This window comes from Tenrec ecaudatus, chromosome 3 (assembly GCF_050624435.1).
Source record: "Tenrec ecaudatus isolate mTenEca1 chromosome 3, mTenEca1.hap1, whole genome shotgun sequence".
Classification (NCBI taxonomy): domain Eukaryota; kingdom Metazoa; phylum Chordata; class Mammalia; order Afrosoricida; family Tenrecidae; genus Tenrec; species Tenrec ecaudatus.
The window spans coordinates 61,795,073-61,808,144 of record NC_134532.1 but is presented as its reverse complement, the minus strand read 5'-3'; the positions used below and the strand labels follow the sequence as shown (position 1 = coordinate 61,808,144).

At 44.5% G+C, this 13,072-nt stretch overlaps 1 protein-coding gene across 6 annotated transcripts in view; it reads right to left on the bottom strand.

Annotated features, from left to right (window-relative positions):
* The window catches only part of FBXW7 (F-box and WD repeat domain containing 7), a 205,262-nt gene extending 197,856 nt beyond the window's left edge, over positions 1-7,406 (bottom strand). For 3 of the 6 annotated variants that reach the window (XM_075543699.1, XM_075543695.1, XM_075543696.1), the window contains exon 1: positions 7,138-7,266. The gene's annotated coding sequence lies outside the window, so the exon portion shown is untranslated. Of the gene's footprint in view, positions 1-7,137 lie in introns of all 6 variants that reach the window. The other 3 variants (XM_075543700.1, XM_075543698.1, XM_075543697.1) reach the window with 3 other exon arrangements.
* Positions 7,407-13,072: the final 5,666 nt, after the last annotated feature.

The following is a 13,072-nucleotide window of genomic DNA, read 5'->3' as shown; positions in this document are numbered from 1 at the left end:
AGGCACTTTGTAGGCAAACTGTCTTCAAAATTTAAATGTTTTCCAAATTAAAAATAAAAGAAGTATTTATAGCACTGGCCAATAGAACAGTGATTATGCCAAGTTTGAAGAAAAAATAGTCTGGGGGCTGGGAGATCTTCAAAAAGTTCATGGATTAAAAAAAATTTTTTTAAGTTCATGGAAAAATTAAACTCCACAAATCTCCAACATTCTGAGAATGATTCCTAAAACCTTACTTTAGGTTTAATAACACACCCTGGGATGGGTCCTGGTGGCACAGTGGGATAAACATTGTGTTGCTAACCACAAGGCTGGTGGTTCAAACCTACTAACTGCTCAGGAGGATAAAGATGAGGATTATAGTTTCAGAAGCCCCACTGAGGAAAACTGAGTCAAAATTTATTCAATGGCTGTGAAAAGTGCTGTAGTGGAACAATGGTTAAGTATTTGACTGCTAACCAAAAAGATGGATGGATGGATGGATGGATGGATAGATAGATATCTAGATAGATAGATTAGATAGATAGATAGATAGATAGATAGATAGATAGATAGATAGATAGATAGATAGATAGATGATAGATAGATAGATAGATAGATAGATAGATAGATAGATAGATAGATAGATAGATCTTGGAAATATGGGAGGGAGGGAGGGAGGGAGGGAGGGAGGGAGGGAGGGGGGGGGAGAGAGAGAGAGAGAGAGAGAGAGAGAGAGAGAGAGAGAGAGAGAGAGAGAGAAAGGAAGAATGAACTTGGAAATGCTATAGAAATTCCACAGAGAGAGATAGGAAGAATGAACTTGGAAATGCTATAGAAATTCCACAAATTCCACTCTGGCCTACAGGGTTGTTATGACTTGGAATCAACTTGAAGTCAATGGATATATGATGTTTTTACAGCATAAAAAAATATATAGGATCAAAAAAATCATTAAGGAGAAAATAATTAGGTACTTTTAATTCATTGAAGTCGTTGAACTAGTACCACCTAAATACACCAAACACACCAAACCTAATACCAGAATCAATTCCTGGTGACTTCCCCGCCCCACCCTCCAAAGAGTCTTTATGGGAGCAGAAAACCTCATGTTTCTCCTCAAAGGCCACTGAAGGTTTTGAACTGATGACCTTGCAGTTGGCAGCCCAAAGTCTCCCACAGTACCAGTCATGCTCCTTACGACCTAGGTAAAAATCCTTAATTTTAAGTCTAGTGAGGCAAACAAAACTTGTGTTAATATGACATATAATCTTAACATCCTATGTAGGACATGTTTTCCCCTTCAACAGTTCATGAAACCAGTATCATAAGATTCTAAGTAGCTTGTCCACCAGCTAATATTATAGCAACCTGCTAATGGGTATACTAAAAATGTCACATTCTTTTTTTTTAAAAGAGATGAGGGGGAATTGAGTAATCAACAACTTGTATGAAAAGGAAATAATTAATAAAGTAAAAGTAGGCTTGAAACTAACTGGGAAATGACCACTCTTGCTTGAGTAGCTCCTTCCTCAGCTACAAATGGGAATTGTGTGATAAAGTATGAAAATAAAGCTGATATACCATCACCCAATACATGAAACAGATATTTTGATATTAGCTATAACATAAAATTTCAGCGTGAACCATCCTTTCTGAAAAACACATCTGAGGTAGACACCTAGAAAATCAAACTAATCCATGCCATAGTTACACTTCAAAAGATAGCAAGTATGTTAAAGTATAAATTTAAATGTAATTTACACTGGTATAATAGCACTTGAAATAATTTAACAACAACAAAAAAAGAAATAATTTAACAAAATAAAAATTGTACAGCCAACAATTCTACATATTGAATCATTGTAAGAGATCAAAAGCTAAGATTAAACCCTTTAGAATTCAACTAATATTTTTTGTTTTTCAAATCTACCATCTTTCTAGATTTACATTTAAAATAAGAACTATACCCATAAGTTAGACACTAATTATGGTATCTTTGAGAAAGAAACACAAGTAGAATCCTTGCTTTTCAACTGCATCCTATTACACATGAGAAGAAACCCTGGTGGTGTAGTGGGCTCAAGGGGCTGTGACCTACAAGGCTAGCAGTTCAAAATCAATCACTCTGTGGGTGGAGAAAGACCAGGCGCTTTCTGCTCCCGTTAACAGTTACCGCCTCAGAATCTAACAAGGGCAGTTCTACCCTGTTCTATAGGGTCATTATGAGTCAGCATCAACTCGACAGTGAGTATTATAAATGGGAAGTCCTGGTAGTTCAGTGGGATAAGCACTGGCCTGCTAGTTTTAAGGCCAGCAGTTCAAACCCACCAACCACTCCAAAGGAGACAGGCACTGTTTGCTCCCTTAAAATTTTAGTCTCTGAAACGCTACACAGCAGTCCTAGGAGTCAAAATCAAGTCAGTGGCCATGGGCTTATTACAGATGGAAGTTCCTCACACCATAGTTTTTGTGGCTGACCCTTCACTGTCATCAAGTCTCTTCAGGCTCATAGCAAACTCATAGGACAGGGTAGAACTGCCCCTGTAAGTTTCTGAGACTAGCTCTTTACGTGAGTAGAAAGTCCCACCTTTCTCTCTCAGAACAGCTGGTGCTTTCAAACCGCCAACCTTGCAGATGGCAGTCCAATGCATAACCACTACACCACCAGGGCTCAAGTGTTCATCACTAGAAAAGCAAAGTAACCTGGGACAAAAGCCTCTATGCTTTAAGACAGCCTCCAGAAACATCTAGAAAATAGATACCACCAAAGACAGCCAATTCTCACTTTGTAATGGAATGAAATTCAAAAGGTGTGTTTGTAGATTTGCCATTATCAACACTGTTTACTCCTGTTTCTGTTAAGTTTCATTGGAACAAGGCTATGCTTACTGCTTAGCCATCTATGGCCTCTTTCACACTTCAGCGGCAGAGAAGAGCGGTTATGACAAAGACCATACGGTCCACAAAAACTAGTTTTACCTGGGAATTGGGGGAAGGAAGTTTACTGACTCTTGGTCAGTAAAAGTATAAGGTATGAGGTATAAGAGGCATCACACACTTTCCCAAAAACCACCTCAAGAGCAGAATTAATTGAGTTACTGCTAGCCTAAGCGTAAAGCTTTGAGGGTTAGCACACAGGCAGATGAACAACCCCAGAGTTCTCATCTCCCATATATTAACTCCAAATTGTCAAGCCAAAGCACATAAGGTTACCATCATTCCCTGTTACCAATGTCCACCGCCTTTCACTCCAGTGTCTACTAGTACATCATGTTGACCCTAGGAAAGTTTTCCTTTTAGTTCATCTAAACATCATTTCACCTGTAATAAAAATATTGATAGAAATTAAGAGTGTGTAAGGAGGAGGCACCTACAGGGCACAGATTTCAGATCCTGAGCCTTCACCAAAGAATCACCTTCCCTCTCTCCACCTGTCTAAATGCTTCCCAGAGAAGCCTACCATTAGAATAGAAACACCTAAAAAGAGATTCAAGAAGCTACTAAGAAGGTGCTGGCTTAAAACTAAAGAACACCAAAAAACTGTGATCTTGTTTTCAATACCTCACAATCGTTAATCTCTCTAAGAGTCAACACTAAATGATGGCCACGTCAGGGCTAATTTAAAAAATAAAACAAAAAAAACACATTTTCAATAACTTTACTTCTTAATTTTTCTAAGTGTCATTTGTTTTTTTTAAAGGCCTGTCTAGGACTATGGTGCCAACATAGGGATACCCCCTCCATACTGTATGGAACACAAAGACACACCAACTGTGAACAGGGGAAGTAGTCTTCTCTCCCAGCTATTTTTAGATGCAATTCATCATATTAAGACCAACTTAGAATAACAACTTTATTATTATTTTAAACTTTTAAAAGTTGGATTTGGGGCCACAAATTAGTCCACTTATTTTGTTCCTTTAACAATATACACTCTTCTGGACTTAGTTTCCCGGGATTATGTACCCAATTAAAAGTTTGTAGCTGTTTCAAACTTACAGACTCAAACTAGGGGGTCATGTTTAAAGGTTGCACCTCCTTTTCAAATTCAACCCTTATCTACTTTCAAAACATTTATTTTAGAGTTTAGCTCATTATCTGTTCTTACTATATATTTGCTTACAGGAACACAGACTTTTCCACCAGAGTATCTTATCCAGTTTTCAGTTCTTCAGTTTCTATCAGTATGCTTGGGAACCTAAAATACTTTGAAATGCTTTGAAAAACAACTCTCAACTCTACAATGTCAGCACATCACTCATTCGTCTATGTTCTGCTATAGAGACTGCACCCAGCCCCTATCTTCACCTAAGACTTAATGTTCAAAATTCTTCATAAAAAATCACTAGCACAATGAAATATAGGAAACATTTTCCAGTGCTTTTTCACAGCACCTTCTGTAGAACCCTCTTGATGGGCGGAGCACAAAACTTGGTTCATGAAATCCTAATCTAAGCATAATGCCTCCAAGTCTAATAAGTAATTTTTCCCAGAATTCTTGAAACTACCCATTTAACAATATTCTGAATTGCTTCTCTGGGCTATCAATAATCATGTAACTGCAAACACAAATTGACCCTAAGCCTACTCAACCCCACCCACCCCTCCCTCTCTGTATTCCTTCCCATCAAATTAGCTGCCTGCTTAATTGCCTCTGTAGCTCACACCTCAACTCTCCATTGCCACTTTCTACTTGGCTATTTTCTCTTCAAAGCATAATGTATATTTGCTTCCCAGAAGAGGTGACATGATCCCAGACTTGGCTCCAACACTCCAATTAGTTCTAGACAAGGGGTTCAGTTTGAGGAAAAACTAAATTAAAAGATAATCTAATTTTCCCACAAAATTTTTGAAGCACCCTCCCGTAGTCCAGTGCAAACATTCCTCTAATGGAAAAATGTACAAGTACATTCACATTTACAAAGCACTAAAACACAGAAACTGACAGTGGTGTTAAATCGGTTCAATCCCCTCACTTCCCTATAACTGCTCAATTTGTGTTTGATTTGTTTCCATTACATAGAAGGAAAAGCAAAGCAGAGGCTATAACCACTTTGTCCTTCTTTCCTACCTAAATATATAACAAAACTTTGGTTCTTTGGTCTACTCTATAGTCAAAGCAATAAAAAGTTGGTAAGTGTGAGCCTGGTGGAAAAGTGATTGCTTGGCTGCTACTGAAAGACAGGTGGATTTGTGGATGAAAGCTGTGGCAATCTACTTCTCTAAAGATTACATCCTTAGAAACACTACTGGGCAGTTCTACATCCTAAAAGCTTCCTTAGTGTGGGAATCACTCAACAGCAATGGTGTGAGTTTAAGTTGACAATCAACTCTGATCGAGCTACATTCAAACTACAGCCAGTTGGTATGTCCTCTCCTCCCCTGTTAAAAAACAGACTATCCAAGACTAGATCTTTGTGAAACATGGAATGCATGACTTCGTCAAGGTCAGGAAATAGATAACACATTCCAGGGTCATTTGTGTCTGTTTCCAAGTGTAACATGACATCCACTACTACTAAATCAATTTACGCCAACCACCATTTTTAAAATAGAACCCTGACAGTGCCATGGTTAAGAGCACAGCTGCTAACCCAGTCAAAAGATGAAGGTTTGAATCCACCAACCACGATGCAAAAGACAGGCATTCTGCTTACAGAAAGATTGACAGCCTCAGAAACCCCTATGAAGCAATTCTCCTCTGTCCTATAGGGTTGCTATGAATCTTAATGGACTCACTAGGGTTGGGTTTGGTTTAGCTATTTAAAATGTATAGTTTCTTACAAAAGCACCAAAACAAGGGATCTAAAGACAAACATGAATTGGAGAAGCCCCAAAAGACAGCAAAATTATCAGAGGGATGGAATTAATTGTTCTAAAATAGACAAGAGAGTAGGGGAAAATAAGAGTAAAGAGCTCCAACTTAAAACTGAAAAAATTAACTCAGGTTTTTCATTTCACACTTCTCGAGACACTGGCGCTGGCTACGATTTGGAATGTAAGGGAGAAAAGTCTGAAGTAAATGAATGCTTACATCATTTAGAGGCCAATAAACTTTAAAAACGCATTACTTTTAAAAGTATAGTATTACATTGAGAAAATTTTAGATTAATTTAATCAAGATCTAGCTTATGAGCGGTCTATAACCCGAGGTTACTGGTACATTCATTTCCACAGCATCTCTTACCACTGTCTTCAGAGTGTCCAAGCCAGGGTCTGGTTTACCCTCACTTCTCACCACAGTACTGCCTATGTTCTCTTCTATGAAATCTGTCATATGCTTAGCACTTAAGGTCTGTATAAATATATAAAATGGTACTTACAATTTGGTATTTTTGAAAACTACCTGAAATACAAGTCAAAGACCGTATGGGCTTCAACTTCAAAATTGATCGAAGTGGGGGGAAAAGATCCTTCTCAAAAAGAAATATCAAACCTTTCTCATAAATTGACAGGGAAGTGAAAATAACTCAAATATAATCAAAGCTTGAAGTCACTTCTGCCAAGGAAAAAAGTACTTTTCGTTTAGGACATGTGCTACTCAAAAGAACTCTCAACTTTCATAAACTGTACCTACTAGGCGTTCTCGCCCAAGTAAATGGTGATTCATATGAACTGAGGATTTCCTTAACAACTGAAATATGTTAGTGTCCTCCTGAAGCCCAGGCCCCCCTGGTCCCTGGGAAGTTGTTAAAAAAACTCCGGAACCACTGGAAGACCCTCGAAGGAAGAGGGGCCAAGCAAAGAACTTGACTTTCAGAGGCTCACGGGTGAATCGAAAGGTTCCCACCAGAGACCCCAGGGGAGCGAGCAGTCCTCGTGGGTTCCCACCTGGTGGGCCGGGAAATGGGCCGTTCCTTAGAGGCCCTTTGGGAGCTCGCTTAATCGACTGTTGTCCATTTCAGCCAGAAAGGTGCCAGGTGCCCACTCTGGGGAACGACAGCCCTCGCTGCTCGGGGAGGAATCTGTCAACTTGCATAACCCTTGCAAAGGGCTGCCCGGTTACAAAACGCTGGTCCACCTTCTGCCCCCGGCGCGAGCGCCGGGACGACACTCCCAGCAACACCGGGAGACCCGCGGCTCAACTCCCGGCAAGTAACCGCGTCCTCCCACTCTCGGCTCCCCGCACCCGTGCCCTCTCCCCGGGCCACTCACACGTTAGGAGCGACGAGTGAAGACCTGGGCGCTGGGGAAGTGGGTGGGCTCCCTTCCTCCTCGGGCCAGTGGCGGCGGCTGCGGAAGGCTCCGGCGCGTTGCGGAGGAAGCAGCGGTGCTCGCGCCTCCAGACCAGGCGGCCGCCCGGCTCTCTGCCGCGCCGCCGAGGGAGCGGGGAGGCGCTGGCCCCGCTTACCTCGTCCTTTCCTCTTCCTGGGTCCCTTCAGGCTGCGGCTGGGGCCCGTCCAGGGCCACTTCACTTCGCGCGGCACTCACGTTTGCGAGGCGCCCGGTTTTGTTTTCACAAAAAGTTTCCTCTGGGCGGAGGCTGAAGCCGGCCCCCCGGGTCCCCCCCGGCCCCGCCGCCCTCGGGGCTGGGGCGGGGGAGGGGGCACTGAGACCTCCTCTCGGAGCCCTGCCGAGGAGCCGGGGGGCCGGCGACTAGGCGACGGAGAAGACCCCCCGAGGGGGCTGAGGGGTGGGGGAAGGTCGGCGGCGCCGGTCGGAGCTCCTCGCCGCCCCGGCCGCGGCTTCACATCGGGATCCCCGCCCCCCCGGCCGGGGGGTGGCTTCGGAGCGTGGGGTCCCGGCTCATACACGCCCGGGCGGGATGCTACGGCCCCGGGCAGGTAAACGCGGCGGCGAGGCGGGGAACCCGGCCGGCTCCGCTCGGCGCCGCCCCCGCTCCCGGCTCCCGCATGTGTCGCTGCGGCTGAGACCCCCTCCCTACACCTTGGGAGTTCCTAGCTCACGCCCCGGGGCGAGGCAGAAGCTCCGGCGCCTCCTCAGCGTCCTCTCGGCGGAGCAGCTGCCCAGCCCCGGCCCGCGGTCGCCGCCTCCCTGCCCCCAGCCGCCGGCTCCGGCTCCGGCGTGTGCAGCGGCGGCTGCCGGCCGGGAAGGTGAGGGGGGGTGAGGAAGGGTGGCCGCGGTCCCCGCTGGCCCGGGTTAGGGCGGAGGTCTCGACGGTGGCCAGCGCACAGAGCCCGGGTCTCTCGGATGCTCCCTCGCGCTCACTCTCTCGGCAGCGTTGGCAGCAGCGCTGGGAGCTCCGCTCGCTGTCTCGCTCGCTCTGTGCGGAGCTCTCGCCTCACTCTAGACGAGAGGGGCGGGAGGAAAGCGGCGCATGCTTATGACGCAAGTCACCTAGCAACCGCTCTTCCCCCCTCCCCCTCCCTCCCCCCTCCCCTTTCTCTTTCCGCTCTGAGGCTTCCGCCGCTGGCCTTTTTTTTTTTTTCCCCTTCTTCCACACACCCCGCCCTGGGCCACTCTGGCGCGCTCTGATGACGCTTGAAGGGAAGAGGAAGTCAGGGATCAGCGAGCGGGTGGGTGCGCCTCGGGCCGCGGGACTCTGCCTCCGCCGCCGCCGCTGCCGCCTCTACGGCCGCGTCAGAACTGAGGAGAGGAAGGGGAGGAGCCGAGGCGAGCCTAAGCTGCCGCCCTGACCTGAAAGCCGCGAGCGAGCTTGCTCGGTAACGGTTTCCTTCAGAGCAGGTGGCGACTGCTCCTTTGGGAGCCAGGAGGAGGCCCCGGCGGCGCGGCTGTGATCGGCCGTGAACACCCGAAGGTGAGGCATTTGGCCCAGAACGGGGCCTGAGCCGGACTGAACGAGGAGTCGCCCTACAAACGGATAGGCTCCACCTGCTCGAGCCAGGAGCGCCTCACTCTTGGCGTAGTGTGGGGTGAGACCCAGCGCCCGATGGTGTGTGGGCGGGCCCAGCCTATGTGTGATGAATGAATGAATGAATGAATGGACGAACGAACGCGCGCCTCCCTCCCGAGTCGCTGGAGAAGCTCCGAGGAGATGGTGGAAGTGCAAGCGCTTTGTAAATTGCAGGCATTAAAGATGGAAGTTGTAAATGCACACACACACACCCTCATGAGAGTAAAATACAGTCACAACCTGGGTCTGCTTGAAAACGGAGAATTGCTGGGGCGGGGGCGTTGATTAGAAGGGTGCCATCCTCCTGGAGATTGTGGAGGGATTTCTAACTTTTTCAAGGGAAGAATTTAACAGTGCCTCGCTTTTAGTAATCATGTTTGTTATGGTTGTAGCTTCACGGAGAGCTTGACTTGTCTTCGATGTTTTCAGTGCCCGTTAACCTCATCAAGAAATCTGGGCCTGTGTTTTAGGTCTGACTCAAGGACTATTTCCTCTCTGCAATGATACTATTATGTCGCGTTTCCTGTGAATGTTATCCTCAAAAATAAATTGAAGTAAAAATTCTAACGTTGAAAGTGTAGTGGTTTGTTTTCCCCTAAGGAAAAAATATTTTTTTTATTTTTTTTAATCCTAAGAACTGTCTTGAACTTGTGTTCTGGTGTCTGCTGTGCGAACGACATAGGAGTACAACAGGAATGATTTCTAAAAGAAGAAGCCAAATCCACATTCTGTGGCAGACCCTCACAGACCCTATCTCCTCGCGAAGCGGCAGTCAGGAGTATTCTTTCCACTGGCGGGCATATAAGCAGGCAGATGTTTGGTACTACAGTAAAATAAGAAAACGAATTGGGTAAATCCAAAGCCTCATTTCTATTTAAAGGCTGAAAAAAGGGGAGTGAGCAATGCTTCAGAAGCTAAAGCGAACTCAAAGTAGCATCTGACCCCAAGTTCCAAGAACCAGCTTAATTAAGTATACAGCTTCAATTACCTTCCATTTGACTGTCTCTACCTAATCAATCTCTTGCTATAGCCTTCCAAATAAAGAGTCACAGGAAATCAGACACTCAAGCAATGGCCCCAACTGGCTACAAAATAAATCCTTTGTTTTTCCCCCTCTTCTCATTATTCCAGGAGCCCCTGTGCTGTAATGGTTACACACTGGGCTGCTCATAAGTCAGCGGTTTGAACCCACCAGCTGTTCCACAGGAGAAAAATGACACTATCTACTCCCATAAGGATTTATGGCCTCCAAAACCCACCAGGGCGGTTCTTTCTACTGTAGATCCCAGTATGTCCAAATCGGCTCCGTGCCTGTAAGTTAGTTTAGTTGTGGCCCCATCCTTTGGTCGGGGGATGGGGGAAATCGAATGAATAAAAACTACAGGTTTAGGGGATTTTTGTGGAACTGAGCACCTTAGATTTTGGTACAGTAATGGGCATTAGATGAATTGTGCAAGCATGTACAGTTTTGCAGCCCAGCAGAGGACACCTCCAGAAAGTGTGTCATGCAGGATTTGTTCCTCAATAGCGCCGTCTCTTCCCATTGTCACAGGCCGTCACCGGAGAACCTCGTTGCTGATAGAATGTCCGTGTTGAGATCTCTGAGCTTTTAACTTACGAACTAATAGCTGCACCAAGCTTACTGGGCAAGTTCCACCCACCTTGCCAGGCAGCATGATAAAAGGAGGAAACAGCTGGCGCTGGTGACCGGCGAGGAGGAAGTTCATACATTTCCAACTTGGTGTACATCTACTTTAGTTCCTTGTATTGCATTGGAATCCAGAGGAGCGAGTGAATTCAAAATTGCAAAAATCAGTGGCTTAGTTGACAGAGGTCTTACTCTGGTTCGTGGATTTGTGACAAGCATCTGTACATTATGTTAAGGCACAGGAAAGGGATATTTGTATAGGGCTTTTACTTCTGCCCATGAAATTGGACTCTTTGTAGGAACTGTTTCATCAGTGGTTATTGCTGTCAAGGATGTGATAAGCTAAATTATTCTGCAGAGTATTTTTGTATTTTAAAAATGTCATATAATTCATCCAGTACATCAATTAATTTTAGCAGTTTCATTGTGAAATATACCTAAAAATGAAAGGGGGGAAAGTCATTTATACAATAGAGATGATTATGAGTGATGATACACAAAGCCCCTTATAATTAGTCAACCAGGTTGAGAATTGGCTTGTGAGAACTGGACACCAAAAGCCCCATTGTCACCTTTTCTGAGCCTAGCTTTTTCCCCCTCTGCTCCAAGAAACCATATTCTAATGTTTGTGATTTTAAATTCCTTGCTTTCACACCAGCCTGTGTGATCATGTGGTGTCAATGGGATCAGGTGTCAGACATCAAAGACCCAGAACAAAAAATCCTATCAGTGTGAATGAGGGGGAGTGTGAGTGGAGACACAAAGCCCACCTGTAAACAAATGGACATCCCCTTACCGAAGGGTCACAAGGAAAAGACAAGCCAGCACCCATGAAGCATACAAATTTTCCTCTAGTTCTTTAATGCTTTCTCACCCCCCCCCACTATCAGGACCCCAATTCTACCTTACAAATCCAGCTAGAGCAAGTACAGAGCACGTACACGGGTACAGATAAGAGCTGCAAACGGGGAATCAAGGACAGATAAACCCCTCAGGACCGAGAATGAGAGTAGTGACACCAGGAAGGGAAGGGGAGGAAAGGGGAACCAATTACAATGATCTACATGTAACCCCCTCTCAGGGGGACAGACAACAGAAAAGTGGGTGAAGGGAGATGTCGGTCAGTCTAAGACATGAAAAAAAAATAATTTATAAATTATCAAGTGTTCAGGGGGCAGTGGGGAGGGAGGGAGAAAAATGAGGTACTGGTACCAAGGGCTCAAGTAGAAGGAAAATGTTTTGAGGATGATGATGGCAACAAATGTGCTTGACACAATGGATAAATGAATTATGATAAGAGCTGTATAAGCTCCCAATAAAATTATTTTAAAATAATGATTAAATGATAAAAATTCCTTGCTTTCCTATATTATTGAACCACAAGCATGCGTTTTTAGCAATATGGTGCTTCATGGTACCCTTTCGTTAGAACTTTATCTCATGGGAGACAGCACAGAATGGCATCTATTGTATCTGCTGCTTTTGCTGGATTTTAATCCTGGTTGCATACACCCAAACCCAAAACCCACTGCCATCAAGTCAATTCTGACTCAGCGCCCCTGTAGTGGGTTTCCAAGGCTGTAAATGTTTATGGGGGTAGGCAGACAGCTTCCTCTTTCACTAGGGGAGCGCTGTTGAATTTGAACCCCCAGTCTTGTGGTTAGCAGTCGAATGCTTATTCCAATAGTGCCACCAGGTCTCCTTGTTGTATAGCTGTGATGTTTGCTTTTAATTGCTACATGTTGCAATGTTCCATTGTAACAAACTGCACAATTCATTTAAGTCTTCAGTCACAGATGGACACCTGGGGTGTTTCCATTTGCAGGCTGCTATAAACATTATTGCTATGAACGTTCTTCGTCAATGTTTTCTATCTTATCCACATCAGTTTCTCTAATGTATATACCCAGGAGTGGTTCTAGGTCCCACCCAACTTGAATAAATAATGCTGGTCTGTTTTCTGAAATGTCACACTCCCACCAGCCATGGAACATGAAGTTCCATTGTACCTCACTCTCAACAACACGCATCAACCTCTTCACAGTTTGGCCAACCAGATGGATGTATAGTCATATATCACAGTGCTTTTACATTGCTGACGCTATTGAGGACTGGCTTATACGTGTAGCCATTTGGGTTTTTCCCTTTTGCAAAAAGGCCTTGTTATCTGTTTAATGTCTAATCCCCATGGTGCCTGATTTTCCAATATCCTTTTCAATCTCTGCTGAACAATGTATTCCAAGTAAGGTAGTATCACCAAATAAAGACTTATAACTGTGGTAGGTTCTTCCTAAAATAATGATTATAGTTTACCTGATTATCTTCAATTAATTTTAACATAAGCTTCTTAGAAGCAGGAGTATAGGACTATGCTTTTTTCAAATATATTCTTTATCTTCCCAAATAATGCCTTGCTTTCAACTGAAATTATTGCCCCCACTGCAGGCTAGAATCCTTCCTGATGATTTGCTGTGGATTGTGTTCTTCTTTGCCTCAAATATATGAAGGCAGTTTTTTTCTTGAATCTGTATAACTAAGCTCTCAGTTGTCTTTGCTGCTTTATATTTTTAATAAGCAACTATTTGACAGATTATTTCTCACTGCACAATTTTGTTTCCCTCTTCTTC